Below are 15151 nucleotides of genomic sequence, written 5' to 3'. Positions count from 1 at the left end.
TTAATTAAGTTTCAACCAATAAGACCCTAAACACAGTCGGAGGCAAATTTTAATTTAAACAGCTGACGCTTGGAAATTAATATAATAAAGTTGCTTTGTTTCTTAAATTAGCTTTTCATGACATGAATTGCTTGTTAACAACGGTACTTATGATGATCTAAGGCTGCATTATTTTACATATATATCACGTTCTTCATAAAGGTCATAGAAATTAAGAAGCTATTTATCCTAAAGCATTAATTTTAAAGAACATTGACGGGTCAACAATCTATTATCAAAGGAGTGGGATGAATTAATTAAAGGAGGAAAGAACCAATGAATATCGACATGATGACAGCCACGTAGTTCAACAAAACTGCATGACCACAGCATTGGCAAGCCGAAGAGTATCTGACAGTTAAAAGTGGAGATGTCTTTAGAACTTTTTGGAGGGATTATTAATTAAGTTTAACATTGAAGAGAAAGAATTAATGGCAGATAGTGCTGTTGGCTGTCTGCTTGACAAGCTTGCTCGCTTTGTTGAAAATGAGGTGCAACTCTTGAGAGGGGATCGGGAAGAAGTTCTGAACCTGAGTGGAGAACTAGAGCGTATGAGAGCTTTCCTGAAGGTTGCAGATGCGTTGGAAGAAAGTCATGACGTAGAACTCAAAGTGTGGGTTAGGCAAGTAAGAGAGATCGCTCATGAAACTGAAGATGCTCTCGATGAGTATCTCATGTTTCTTCTGTTAGACTTAAATAAAATTCTCTAATGCGGAATAACACTTTAGAAACGAGAATTAAAGGGTTTAATGCCAAGAAATCTCACCTCCAGCCATTGATGCAATTCACTGAAAAAGTTTCGGTTTTCACTGTGTTTGGCTCTTCCAAACTCTTCTCTACTCTATTTAGATGGTGTATTACCGAAGGGAATTGAGTGAGTGAGTTTGGGGACCAAACACATGTATTTATAGCCGAAATTCCCATTAAATTTCGGGTTTACGTGTCCCACGTGATCCTATTTTCATGGGATCAATTTAAACTGATGGAGGAGTGTTGGACCACTTAAAGGACTCTTAAGGTGATAGACTCCCACTCATGAACGTCTTCATGAGCAAGAATCGGTCAATATAGTTTAAATATGTGAGAATCGGTCAACATTCTCCCACTTGGTCCACACTCCTGATCTTAAACCCATCAATAATCTTCATTTAAGTAATAAATACATGAATCATGGCGATAGGTCCTCTAATGACGAGTATTATCTTCCATGTATTACTATGTATTCATTCTTTACAATTTATGTGGGAACAATTTCTTAATGAATAAACCCTATGTTTATTCTTGGTCCAATACAGATAAATTTTCTCAAAAATAAATTAAGGTGCACATTAATATGAGAAAAGATCATCAAAATGATTAAGAATTTCATTAAAAAAATAACATTGTTCATACAATGAAAAACTACATAATGGAACCAAGTCCCATATTCACTATATGATCCTTGAATTTCAACGGTGGCATGCCCTTAGTCAAAGGATCAGCGATCATTAGTTCAGTGCTTACGTGCTCAATGACCACTTTATTTTCTTTAACACGTTCCCTTATGGCTAAATATTTAATGTCGATGTGTTTACTCCGACTCCCACTTTTGTTATTCTTAGCCATAAAAACAGCAGCTGAATTGTCGCAATACATTCTCAATGGCCTAGAGATTGAATCCATAATTCTAAGCCCAGAAATGAAACTCTTAAGCCATACACCATGTGAAGTAGCCTCAAAACAAGAGACGAACTCGGCTTCCATAGTAGAAGTGGCAGTCAAAGTCTGCTTGGCACTCCTCCATGATATAGCTCCACCGGCCATCAAAAATATGTATCCTGATGTTGATTTGCGTGAATCAACACAGCCAGCAAAGTCAGAATCTGAGTAGCCAATTACTTCCAGATTGTCCGTTCGTCTATACATAAGCATGTATTCTTTGGTCCCTTGAAGGTACCTCATTACTTTCTTTGCAGCTCTCCAGTGGTCTAAACCTGGATTACTCTGATATCGTCCTAACATTCCCACAGCAAATGCAATGTCAGGTCTTGTACAGACCTGAGCATACATTAGGCTTCCGACAGCAGAAGCATATGGAATGTTCTTCATTTGTTCTCTTTCAAGGTCGTTCTTTGGGCATTGATTCAAATTGAACCTATCACCCTTCACAATGGGAGCTACACTTGGTGAACAATCCTTCATCCGATATCTCTCCAAAAATTTATTAATATAGGTTTCCTGAGACAGACCCAAGATGCCTCGAAATCTGTCTCTATGGATCTTAATGCCAATGACATAAGATGCCTCACCCATATCCTTCATATCAAAATTTTTAGAGAGGAATTGTTTCACTTCATGCAGCAAACCCTTATCATTGGTTGCTAGCAAAATGTCATCCACATATAAAACAAAAAAACATATTTTACTCCCACTGACCTTCTGGTATATACATTGATCCATAACGTTTTCTACAAAACCGAATGAAGAAATTACATTATGGAATTTCAAATACCATTGGCGAGATGCTTGTTTTAAACCGTATATGGATTTCTTAAGCTTGCAAACCAATTGCTCACCATCACTAGAGGGGAATCCTTCAGGCTGTTTCATGTAAACCTCCTCCTCTAGATCTCCATTGAGAAATGCTGTTTTCACATCCATTTGTTGCAATTCAAAATCAAAATGGGCTACTAATGCCAAAATAACACGCAAGGAATCTTTCTTAGATACGGGAGAGAAAGTCTCCGTGTAATCGATTCCTTCTTTCTGAGTGAATCCCTTAGCAACGAGTCTTGCCTTGTATCTCTCAATGTTGCCTAATGAGTCTCTTTTGGTTTTAAAGACCCATTTACATCCAATGGCTTTTACACCATTAGGCAACTCAACAAGATCCCAGACTTCGTTACTCTTCATGGAATTCATCTCTTCCTTCATGGCATTGTACCATAATTCTGATTCTTTGCAACTCATGGCTTGTGAAAATAACTCGGGATCATTTTCGGCTCCAATGTTATAGTCAGATTCTTGCAGATACACAACATAATCACTAGGAATTGCTGATCTTCTTGCTCTAACAGATCTTCTTAATGTTGCACCATCATCTTCCTGAGAAGTAGTATGTGGTTCAACTGGTTGTTCAAAAGTTGTTGGCAACTCTTGAACTACCTGATCTACTAGAGTGTCGTTAGCAACTTGTGGAACTTCAATGATTGGTAGTTCAACACCAGTTGGTACTTGAGGGGTGTTGTAAACAATAACCAATCTATCACTTGAAGTGGAAGGTTGAGATTCTGAATGATCATTCTCAGGAACTATGTTCCTGGTTTGATCGCTCCCACTGATCAAGTCATTCTCAAGAAACTTTGCATTTCTTGATTCCACAATCCTAGTACTGTGAGATGGACAATAAAATCTATAACCTTTAGACCTTTCAGCATATCCAATGAAATACCCACTAATGGTCCTTGGGTCTAGTTTCTTCTCTTGTGGATTATAAATTCTCACCTCAGACGGGCATCCCGCAACGCGCATATGTCGCAAACTCGGTTTCCAACCTTTCCATAATTCAAATGGCGTTTTAGAAACAGCCTTGGTTGGAACTCGGTTTAATATATACACTGCCGTCTTAAGTGTTTCAACCCACAATGATTTAGGAAGATTGGAGCTGCTAAGCATACTCCGCACCATGTCCAATAATGTTCGGTTTCTTCTTTCTGCTACACCATTCTGGTCCGGTGAACCAGGCATGGTGTATTGGGCAACAATCCCATGCTCTTGAAGAAACTTTGCAAATGGCCCAGGTGCTTGTCCATTCTCAGTGTATCTACCATAATATTCTCCACCTCTATCTGATCTCACGATCTTAATTTGTTTACCGCATTGTTTCTCTACTTCAGCCTTAAAGATTTTAAAGGCATCTAATGCTTCGTTCTTGTTATGAAGCATGTAGAGATACATATATCGTGAGTAATCATCTATAAAAGAGATGAAGTATTTCTGACCATATGAGTCCATGTCTGGACTACATATATCAGTATGTATGATCTCTAATATGTCTGAACTCCTATTGGCACCTTTCTTTGACTTGTTGGTCTGCTTTCCCTTTATGCAGTCCACACAAGTCTCAAAATCAGAAAAATCTAGAGTATTAAGTACCCCTTCATTTACTAATCTTTTAATCCTATCTATGGAGATATGGCCTAATCTCCGGTGCCATAATTTAGAGGAATCCTCATTAATAACACATCTTTTAGTGCCAGTGTGAACATGCATTGAATCATAAGTGGTATTGTTTTGTAAATTAATGCAGTAAAGACCATCAGACAAAGTACCATTCCCAACACAATCAGATTTATAAAATAAACTGAATGATGAATTTGAAAAATTAAAGGAATATTCAAAAGGTACTAGTCTTGAAACTGAAATCAAGTTTCTAGAAAAACTTGGAACATAAAAGGTCTTCTCCAACTTTAAAACAAAACCACTAGATAAAATTAAATAGCAAGTTCCAACAGCTTCCACATGCGAGCCCATCTTGTTTCCTAATAAGATGCTTCCCTCACTTCCCACTGGCTTCCTTAGGTTTTGCAAACCCTGCAAGGAATTCGAAATGTGGATTGTTGATCCAGAATCAATCCACCATGTGTTAATATTGACATTAACCATATTAGATTCATAACAAACAAGTGAGGTCGAATTACCTTTGTCTGCAAGCCATTTCTGGAATTTGGCGCATTCCTTCTTCATGTGTCCCTTCTTTTTACAGAAGAAACACTTGAAATCTTTCTTAATACCACCTTGCGGAGGTATTTTGCCTTTTCCCTTCAGTTTGGCTTGATTTTTGCCCTTTCCATGCGTTGCCAGCATTGCACTTTCACCCTGTTCCATCATCAGTCTCCCTTCCTCTTGAACACACATGGTCATGAGTTCATTAATTGACCATTTATCCTTATGTGTGTTGTAAGAGATTTTGAAGGGTCCATATTGATGCGGGAGTGTGTTCAGGATGTAGTGCACTAGGAAGGACTCCGACATTTCAACCTCGAGTTTCTTCAATTGAGCCACATTGTCCCTCATTTGCATGATGTGCTCACGCACACCTTTCACACTGGTGAGTCTTAGGGATGAGAACTTCATAATTAGGGTGCTTGCTAGAGCCTTGTCTGAAGTGACAAATTGTTCATCAATGGCTTTTAGCAAGTCTCGGACCTTTTCATGCTGATCGACAGAACCACGAATACCAGCTGATATTCTAGTCTTAATGAACATCATGCTTAGGCGATTAGATCGCTCCCATCGCTCATAAAGTGCGATGTCTGCTGCATTACTGGTATCAGTTACAGCTGGTGGTTCGTCTTTCCTAATAGCATAATCTATGTCCATCCACCCTAAATGAAGAAGAATTCTCTCCTTCCAGACCTTATAGTTATCTCCCTTAAGTTCAGGGATATCATAACGAATATCAGAGAAATTTGTAGGTTATGAAACTGCATATAGATTACATGTTTATGTTAAAATTGAGGCCTAAATAAATATTCATGTTTTACCAATGTAAATCATGCCTAAAAATTGAATCTAATGACATAAAATTGCCTGTGGGCTAAATTTTAATACCAGTAGATCCAATTATTCTATATGATAGAATTTTATCAATATAATTGCTTAATTCATAATTCTAAAGGGTATATTATGAATTTGATGTGTATTCTATCTTAGACTTTTATGATAAAACTATCAAATTATTTACTTCATTCATAATTCCTGTGGGTAATTTATGAATAACTTGATATTTTATCCTAATTAATAATATAAATATAATAAAAATTTCTGTGGGATAAAATTTATTATATTTATGTATAATTAATTACAATTAATGTCTAATATTCCTTATGTGATCCTAATCAATCATTATAATTTTACTCAATTAAAGATGCTGTGGCTATTCTCTAATTAACATAAAACTATATGGATCACTAGACATTTAAATTGCATAAGACTAGCTCAATATTATGAATTACATAATTTTAACTAATACTCACATGTTATAACTATGCACAAAAGATTCATAATATAAGCATAAATATTGCACAATCTAGATTATAATATTATGCATAACATTTAATCTCATGCTCTAAACTATATACTCATAAAAAATTGCATGTAAAAAGCAAAAAATTAATCAATTTATGCAAACTAAATATGAGCATAATAAACAAATATCCTCATTGCATATAATTAAAAATAAAAATAAAAAATTATAAGCACAATGGGCATAAACCCAAAAACCCACTATTCAACCCATTTAAAAATGGGAAAAAAAAAACGACGTGTCGTTTTGCCCATTTCTTAAAACACAGACAGCCTCTAAACGACATGTCGTTTTACTGAAACTCAAAACGACATGTCGTTTACCTTCAGGCTTGATAAACGACTACCGAATAAAACGACATGTCGTTTTCATCAATTGAAAAACGACGTGTCGTTTTTGTCATTACACTTGAACGGGCACCGAAGCAAAACGACCTGTCGTTTTCATTAAATTGAAAACGACGTGTCGTTTAGTGGTATACGGGAATAAGAATCCTTATGCTAAACGACATGTCGTTTTCATCAAAGTTGAAAACGACCTGTCGTTTAGCAGTACCGAATGAAACCAAAGCAGCTGTAAACGACATGTCGTTTTCAACAAGCCTGAAAACGACATGTCGTTCTCGTCGTCTTCTACCTCCAGACGCAGCACGATTTTTGCGTTTTACAGTGTTTTTTCACGTCAAAAATGATGTTTTTAATCCCAGAAAGCTTAGAAAAAATATTTCTTTATGATTTCTAAACTTCTTTCAAATAAAAAACGTCCAAAAATCAAAACCCAAAAAAAATTTCAATTCACGGCCAAAAAAACAGAGGAACACGGTTTTTTGAATTTAAACATCAAGACAGAGGATTTTAATGCTCTGATACCAACTGTTAGACTTAAATAAAATTCTCTAATGCGGAATAACACTTTAGAAATGAGAATTAAAGGGTTTAATGCCAAGAAATCTTACCTCCAGCCATTGATGCAATTCACTGTAAAAGTTTCGGTTTTCACTGTGTTTGGCTCTTCCAAACTCTTCTCTACTCTATTTAGATGGTGTATTACCGAAGGGAATTGAGTGAGTGAGTTTGGGGACCAAACACATGTATTTATAGCCGAAATTCCCATCAAATTTCGGGTTTACGTGTCCCACGTGATCCTATTTTCATGGGATCAATTTAAACTGATGGAGGAGTGTTGGACCACTTAAAGGACTCTTAAGGTGATAGACTCCCACTCATGAACGTCTTCATGAGCAAGAATCGATCAATATAGTTTAAATATGTGAGAATCGGTCAACATCTTCAAGCAGATGATCTGCATGCAGATGGATTCTATGGGCACTACAAGAAAAACCTTCTTTTCCGGCGATTTTATAATCGCCGCTAAGAAAATCGCTGCGAATGCTACTTATTTACAACGATTTTATAATCGCTGCATGTTTTAAACATCACATGCCGAATTTGGGTCCTGACTTAACTTATTCCACTTGTTGTAGCGATTTATTATGTATTGGCAGCGATATTTAATCGCTGTAAAAGGTATTCACAGTTGCGGCGATTAAAATATCGTTGCAACTAATCGTGGGCGCCAAAGTAATCTGATTACTTTTCCCCCAATTTATTTTCCCCCCGAAACACTACTCGTTCTGCAATCCCCCCTGAGACGAAACCCAGACCAAATCGCTACACCCATTTCTCCACTCCTGATTGCCGACGGTCACGGCTGTTTGCAACGGACGGAAGGCCACTCGAAGGCTTCATTGCCGTAACTACGTCGTTTACATTCGGAGTCCCATTTTCCCACACCCTTCCCCCCTAGTTCCTCTTTCTCCATGGACAACCCACCTGCAAATTTACGTTCCTCATAACCCAGCTTGCACCGAGACTTTCATTGTGTGCTTTTCGCTTCATTTTCGAGCCGTTCCTTGCCCCTAGAAAGTCGCCGCACAGTGCCTCCATATTCGGCTTGGAACTAAGTTTTTGGGGCTTCATTTTCCTGTCGACCGAGTGTAATTTTCAGATAATATATTCCCATTCAGGTATATTTTCTTGTCTACTCTTTTTATGATAGAAACCTTCATGCATAATACTTTTTTTCCGGCTTCATTCCCATGTTCTTCCGTTTTGGTATTTTGCTATGTTTGTACAATAATTTAGTTACACTGTCAATCTTAGTCCCATGTTCTTCCTTGAGGTTCAATTTTTGTATAACTCCCTTTTCTGTATGTAATTGCTGGTGATGTTGAACCCTGAAACCGAGCCTTTTCTCTCTGCATTTATGGCCCCTTTTGGGGGAAAATGAAGTTGCATCTATTAGCACAGTACTGTCCTTAATTGAAACGTTATAATTAAGATCATAACTTCAATTAAAAACCCCTTTAGTTTAAAGTTAGTTATAGGGTATTTCGAATATGATCAATTTTTGTAGTTAATATTCATATATCTATGTTCTTGCTAGTTGGGGGAACTCAAGTTCTTTCTAGTACTAGTCAATTAAACAGCTGAGTAGAGGCAAAAATTTCCCTTAGGGTTTCAAGTGCTATAATACTTGTCAATACCTTAAGCCATTGAAGTTTTCTGTACTAAATATGTAGGCAAACATTATTTCCCTTGGGGAACTCAAGTTCTTTCTGCATAATTTATCTTACAATATAAATTAATGATCAATTAATTAATTTATCACAACAAACTATATATAAAAGTGAGTAGGGGTGCATCTAATTTATTTGTACAAATTTGCTTCTATAAAACATAAGTAAATAACACAAAAAGCCGCCCTCTTTGGAGTTCAAAAACTGGTCTTAGTTGTAAGCTTGGTTTACTATTTATTCTTGTTAGCCATGCTCATTGGAAAAACCCAATGATCATAATTATCTTAAATGTTCTACTGCAGTCTGTTGCAACATATTTCGGTCATGTTATGGCTGCAATTGGAGGAAACACTGCTGGTCCAGGTATTTTGGTGCTTGAGTTCGATTTGTCTTCATAAGCTACCACCTATGTATTAGTTGGATGGGTTAGTACATGACATGGGACTGACCTCTTTCATTGTTTCTACTTTTTCCAAGGTGCCCCTATTAAGGTAAGGAGACCTAGTGATTACAACCCATCCCGTGCTGCAACACTTGGTCCAAGCCAGCCCAATCCAGTACTGAACTTCGCCTATGTTGGGTTAATTGCGGGATCTGTACATGGGCTTGAGGGGTCTGACCACATCATTTTTGTGGGGGGGGGGGCTTCTATTACTTTACCGAGACGACGCTTAGGGCTTTGTTTGATATTGGTGGTGCTATTTTAGTGGATAGTAAAGTTGAATACAAAATGAGAAATGACTGTGATGGTTATTTATTATTCCAGATTTAGCTCAGTTTGTATATGAGAATATAATACACCACCCCATTGTAATACATATGAGTTTGGATGTTGTTGATGGATTTTATTTTGCATGTTATATTGATGTTCAACTTGAATGAATGAAGCAGCCATTGATTATGAATGTTGCATTTAGGAACAACCAAAAACCAGGCCTAGAAAGAAAATTGGGTCCTCAATAGGCGAATTAAGTTTTAGCGGCGAATTTAACGCCTTTACCGGCGACCAAATTATTGCCGCTAACAACTAAAACATTATTAGTCCTAAACCAGCGATGTACAAATCGCTACTAAAACCTTAATACTAGCGATTTAAAATTCGCCGCAACTAAATTTAAATAACAAAACGTAAATTACGGCGATACTAAAAATCGCTGTCTATAAGACAATAGCGGCGATGTTGCGATCGCTGCTAAAGACTTATCGAATTGAAATGTCAATTAACGGCGATTAAAAACTCACTGTAAACTAGCATTTGGCAGCGATCTTATGTTCGCTGGTAAAAAGTACAACTCCAATTGCAGTGATAAAAAAATCCCGGGTATTAATGAAGCCCGGCGAGTATTAATCGCTGCCAAATGCAATTCCAATACTTGAAATTATATTACGGCGATTTGAAAGAGTCGCTGGCAAATATAATTGCCAGCGATATTCTCTCTTTTAGTGTCAAAAATTAATCACTGCAACTAATCTTTCCCAGCGTTTAACAACTGAATCCTATATTGATTTTGCGGCGATTAAATACAACATCAACGGTGAATAAAAAATCGCCGGGAATAAAAATATATAGCAGTGAGTTTTGGGTTCCGTTGGAGTAGATCTAAAGTGAGGCTTTAATACCGGCGAACTTGCAGCTATTTATAAATCGTTGGGCTAGATGTATGCCAACGATTTTGTGGGTATAGCCAGCGATAAATAATCGCTGGTAAAAGTGTTTAACCTTGTAGTGGGGGTTCTCCACAAATTCTCTTGTTGTATCAAGAACATATCGTATTATTTCAGAATTACAAGACATCAGATCCAAAATAAAAAATCTTTGCCAAGTTCAGGAGAGGCTGCTTCCCAAATTCACAAGAATCGAACAAGGTTCGGGCTTTACGAGTGTAGGAAATACATGGCAATACCGTCGAGGCGATGCTCTTCTTCTAGACAAGACTGATTTGGTAGGGATTGATGAACCTAAGCAGCAGCTGGTGGAGTGGTTGATGAAGGGTGGCAATAGATCACGTGAAGTGGTTTCTGTAGCTGCAATGGGAGGAATGGGTAAAACTACATTGGCAAAGCAAGTCTATGAAGATGAAGAAGTAAAGAAACATTTTGAAAGGCGGGCTTGGGTCACTGTTTCTCAATCTTTCAAGATAGAAGAACTCCTAAAAAACATGATTAAACAATTCTTCAGCGTAGTCAGCAGACTAGTTCCAGAAAGATTGGACAGCATGAACAACGACCTGAGACGAATAATCAAGGACTTGCTTCAGAAAAGCAGGTACTTGGTTGTTCTAGATGATGTGTGGCACTTGATTGAATGGGATGTTCTCAAATATGCCTTGCCTAACAACAACTGTGGCAACCGAGTAATCCTCACTACACGTAATGCAGATGTAGCCTCGGCCAGTACCTCTTCTGGTGTGGAATCTGTAGGTAGGGTTTACAACTTGAAGCCCTTGTCCCCAGTGGAATCTTGGGATCTTTTCTGTAAGAAAACCTTTCAAGGGAATGCATGCCCTACTTATTTGAAGGATATCTGTCAATATACTTTAAGAAAGTGCAAGGGACTACCCCTTGCAATTGTAGCAATCAGTGGCGCTTTGGCATCGAAAGACACGTGTAGGATTAAGCTGTCAATATTGATGAGTGGGATATGGTTGGCCGAAGTCTTGGGGATGAGCTTGATAGCAATGACAAACTGCAGGATCTGAAAAAAATACTTTCGCTAAGTTTCAATGACTTGCCTTGCTACCTAAAAGATTGTTTCTTGTACTTGAGTATCTTCCCAGAGGACTATTTGATTCACTACAAGAAAAGTCTTTTTTCCCGGCGTTTTTATAATCGCTACAAAAAAATCGTTGCGAATGATACTTATTTGCAGCGATTTGGGAATTGCTGCATGTTTTTAAAACCATATGCAAAATTTTGGCCCTGCCTTCACTTATTCCGTTTTTTACAGCGGTTATATATGTATTAGTGGCAATATTGTTCGTCGGTATAGGTTTTATTCTGTTGCGACAATGTAATTTAAGTCGCAACTCTAATTGTGGGCGCCAAAACACAAAAGATCTTTAGTTCTCCCTAATCTGTTTTCCCCCACCATGCTTGTTCTTCTCCACTTCGACAAAACCCAGACCAAAAGCAGAAAACCCATTCTCTACTAGCCATTGCCGACGGTCACCGCATTTTTTGATGGACGGAAGGCGACTTGAAGGCTTCATTGCGGTAACTACGCCGTTCACCTTCGGAGTCCCTTTTTCCCACACCCTTCTCCCCCTAGTTCGTGTTTCTCCATGGACAGCCCACTTGCAAATCCACATTCCTCGTAGATCCCCACTTTTTTCGTGCCTTTCATTTGATGGTGACGTCACTTCATTTTCGAGTCGTTTCCTGCCCCTAGAAAGTTGCCGCACAGTGCCTCCATATTCGGCTTGGAGCTAAGTTTTTGGGCTTCATTTTCCTGTCGATCAAGTCTGATTTTCAGGGAATATATTCCCTTTCAGGTATATTTTCTTGTCTAATTTTTCTATTACATTGCAACTTCATGCATATCTTTTTGGGCTTCATTCCCATGTTCTTCCATGAGGTTTTATTTTTGCTTGTACAATAATTTTTTTACACTGTCAATCTCATTCCCATGTTCTTCCTTTACGATGAACTCTGTTGGCAGCAGACGAACCTGAGAGATGTTTTCCTCAGTAGAGGCTGGGGAAATATCTGCACATTGAGGGGAAAAGTATACCCCTCAATGGTTCAGGAATTCTATATGGGGATGTGCGACATGCCTCATGATGCATCCTCTCACACCGTGACTGTACGCGGTGTTTACATTGAGGTATCACCAGATGTCATCGACGAGCACCTCGGGATTCGTCGAGAAGTTGAGACATTTGCACACTCAACACCCCGTGAGGATGTAGGCACTTCTACATCATCTACTAGCCGCCCATTTGAGCCAGCATCAGCCAGAGATGCAGGCCAGTCAGAGGCTGAGGATACTGGCGTCGAGGCTCGGGATGATGACCTAGACAAGGATTTCTACATTCTCACCGGGAGGGACCGCATGCAGATCGAGCGGAAGAACGCCTTAAACCAGAACCATCTGCTGCATTTCTTCCTCATTTGCACCTTATTGTTGCAACAAATGTCGATCCCGTGGCTCATAAAACCACATTTAATCGGCTTCGGGCAAAATTTTTTATACGAGTGGCACGTGGAGATCCTATAGATTTGCCACTGCACATCTTTGAGAGGATCCGTTACGAGGCGAGCATCGTCTCCACGGATAATCTCCCATACGGTGTCCTAATCAGCCGACTATTACTTGCACGGAGAGTGCCGACCCAGCCAGAGGAACGGGTCAAAGATCAGATGAGCCCCCTCGACATGACCAGGCATCGACGTAGCATTGGACAGGCGAGGGGACGTCAGCCACCCCCTGTAGAGGATCTAGTTCCTCTGACGTAGCCTGAGCCAGGTCATGTCGGGAGTAGTAGTCAGCATACGCCGAGTACATCTGCAGGAGATGTGCGGCCTGCTTGGGTTGATGTGGTCATCTCACAGCTGACTGCGCATATCGATCGATCGATCGCTTGAGGCTATATCGGCATCTGTTATCGAACTCACCTATCGTGTAACTATCCTCAACGACAATGTTGATACCTTGACTGAGGAGGTACGGAGTTTGACTTTTGTAAATAACGTTATCATCTGACTGTTGTTTACTACATTCTATCAAATTTTGTATTTTATTTTTAATATTTGTAAAGAAAAATATTATTGAATATTTCTATTATTTTTTAATTTCAATTTTTAATCTTCTTTGATGTTATATTTTTCAACTTTAATACTAAATCACTGCATTTCAAATATATATAAACGTAAATATATATTTATATATTGTAAATTGTGTATATATAAATATATACAATTCAATTTTTTAGACTTGTTCACAAATTATGCACAATAAAAATCACATAATTTTTAAATTAAAGTCATTTAATTTAAATTTACAATGAACGTTCGAATGTTATTACTTAACGTTCGAACATTGGCACGGACATTTTACGTTCGAACGTTAATTAATAACGTTCGAACGGTTGCGCCAAAACATTTTACGTTCGAACGTAAACAGACATAACGTTCGAACGTATATTTCCCATACGTTGAAACGTAAAAAAAATCTCATCTATCTTTAGTGACGGTTTGCAGAAACTGTCACAGAAAATGCCTTTTAGTGACGGTTTAGGGACTGTCACAATTTCCCAACCGTCACTAAAAAGCAATCGTGTTGTAGTATAATGGGTTCTCTCTGATCTGATCAGCCTCTCCATTTCAAAAAACTGAGTCACCTGCACGCGTGCTAGTTATAAGAAAATTGCTTATTTGCGACCAGTTAATTCTAGCGAAATGACTATTTGTAACTAAAATTAGTTGTAAATAGTCTTTTGATTGTAATAAATTGGTCACAAAAGCTCATTTTTCTTGTAGCATGCCTAAAAAAATGTTGAAAGTTATAATTAACTTCCCTATTTTAAAATTTTATATTCAATTTTGAGAAAGTTTTTAAGTTTAATCCAAATATCTTTAGAATACTATTTTTTTTTTCTATTTTGAAAAAAATCAAAACAACTTTCACAAAAAATAAAAAATAAAAAATAAAAATAAAAACCTTAGAAAATTTTACCTAAATGATTTTTCAATTATACTACATGACACTACTACTTTTACAAATTCCAATATAAAACATGTTAATTAACATGTTCTCGCACCACAGCTTATAACGTACTCATGTTTTCTTCGACTTTATTTTTGTTGGATTTAATTCCGAATTTATCGCCATTCGCCAACCTTCAAATATCGCTATATATGTGCCCCTCCACAAATATATTCATGATCTATTGATCCAACTTTCCTTGCCGCGCGCGCATATATGCTGCATGCATGCGGCTTGCACGCCCCTGGGACCCATTTCGATGGAATCTCGATGAGTTGGATTCCTTTCTCAAGGGACTGAGTCAATTCGAATGCATTCCTTTATAATATCTTTTATATATCTTGAGCACGCAGAAATTCTCTCTTATTTTCCTTCCTTCCTTCCTTCTTGAGGATGAAAGAGTAGTGAAAAGTTTCATCGAATCATGCTGATCTCAAGCAATCAATTAATTAAGTTTAGTGCATCATTAACCTTTCTGGCTTTCAACTAATATAGTAAAAAAATCCCTAGCTAGATAGTTCAACAATATTATAATTAATTTGCCATCATTTTCTATTTCTTTTTAAATTAATGAATAAACGCTTGTCCATTAAAAAAAAAAAATAGCTAGTGGAGATCAAACTTTTGGTCATTTCTTTGAATGCACTAATTAATTTATTAATGGAATTGAAAGAAATTAAGCAATTGATTCCTTGTGTGAGGAAGCTAGCCAAACCATTTCATTTTTAGAACTGATGCAGCTTGGTCATAATTTACTAATATG

At 37.6% G+C, this 15151-nt stretch overlaps 1 pseudogene; it reads left to right on the top strand.

The window, feature by feature from the left end:
- Positions 1–470: 470 nt before the first annotated feature.
- LOC118348890 lies at positions 471–11649 on the top strand (annotated as a pseudogene).
- Positions 11650–15151: the final 3502 nt, after the last annotated feature.

Source organism: Juglans regia, chromosome 7 (genome assembly GCF_001411555.2).
Source record: "Juglans regia cultivar Chandler chromosome 7, Walnut 2.0, whole genome shotgun sequence".
Lineage (NCBI taxonomy): Eukaryota > Viridiplantae > Streptophyta > Magnoliopsida > Fagales > Juglandaceae > Juglans > Juglans regia.
This window is presented reverse-complemented; position numbering and strand designations above follow the sequence as displayed.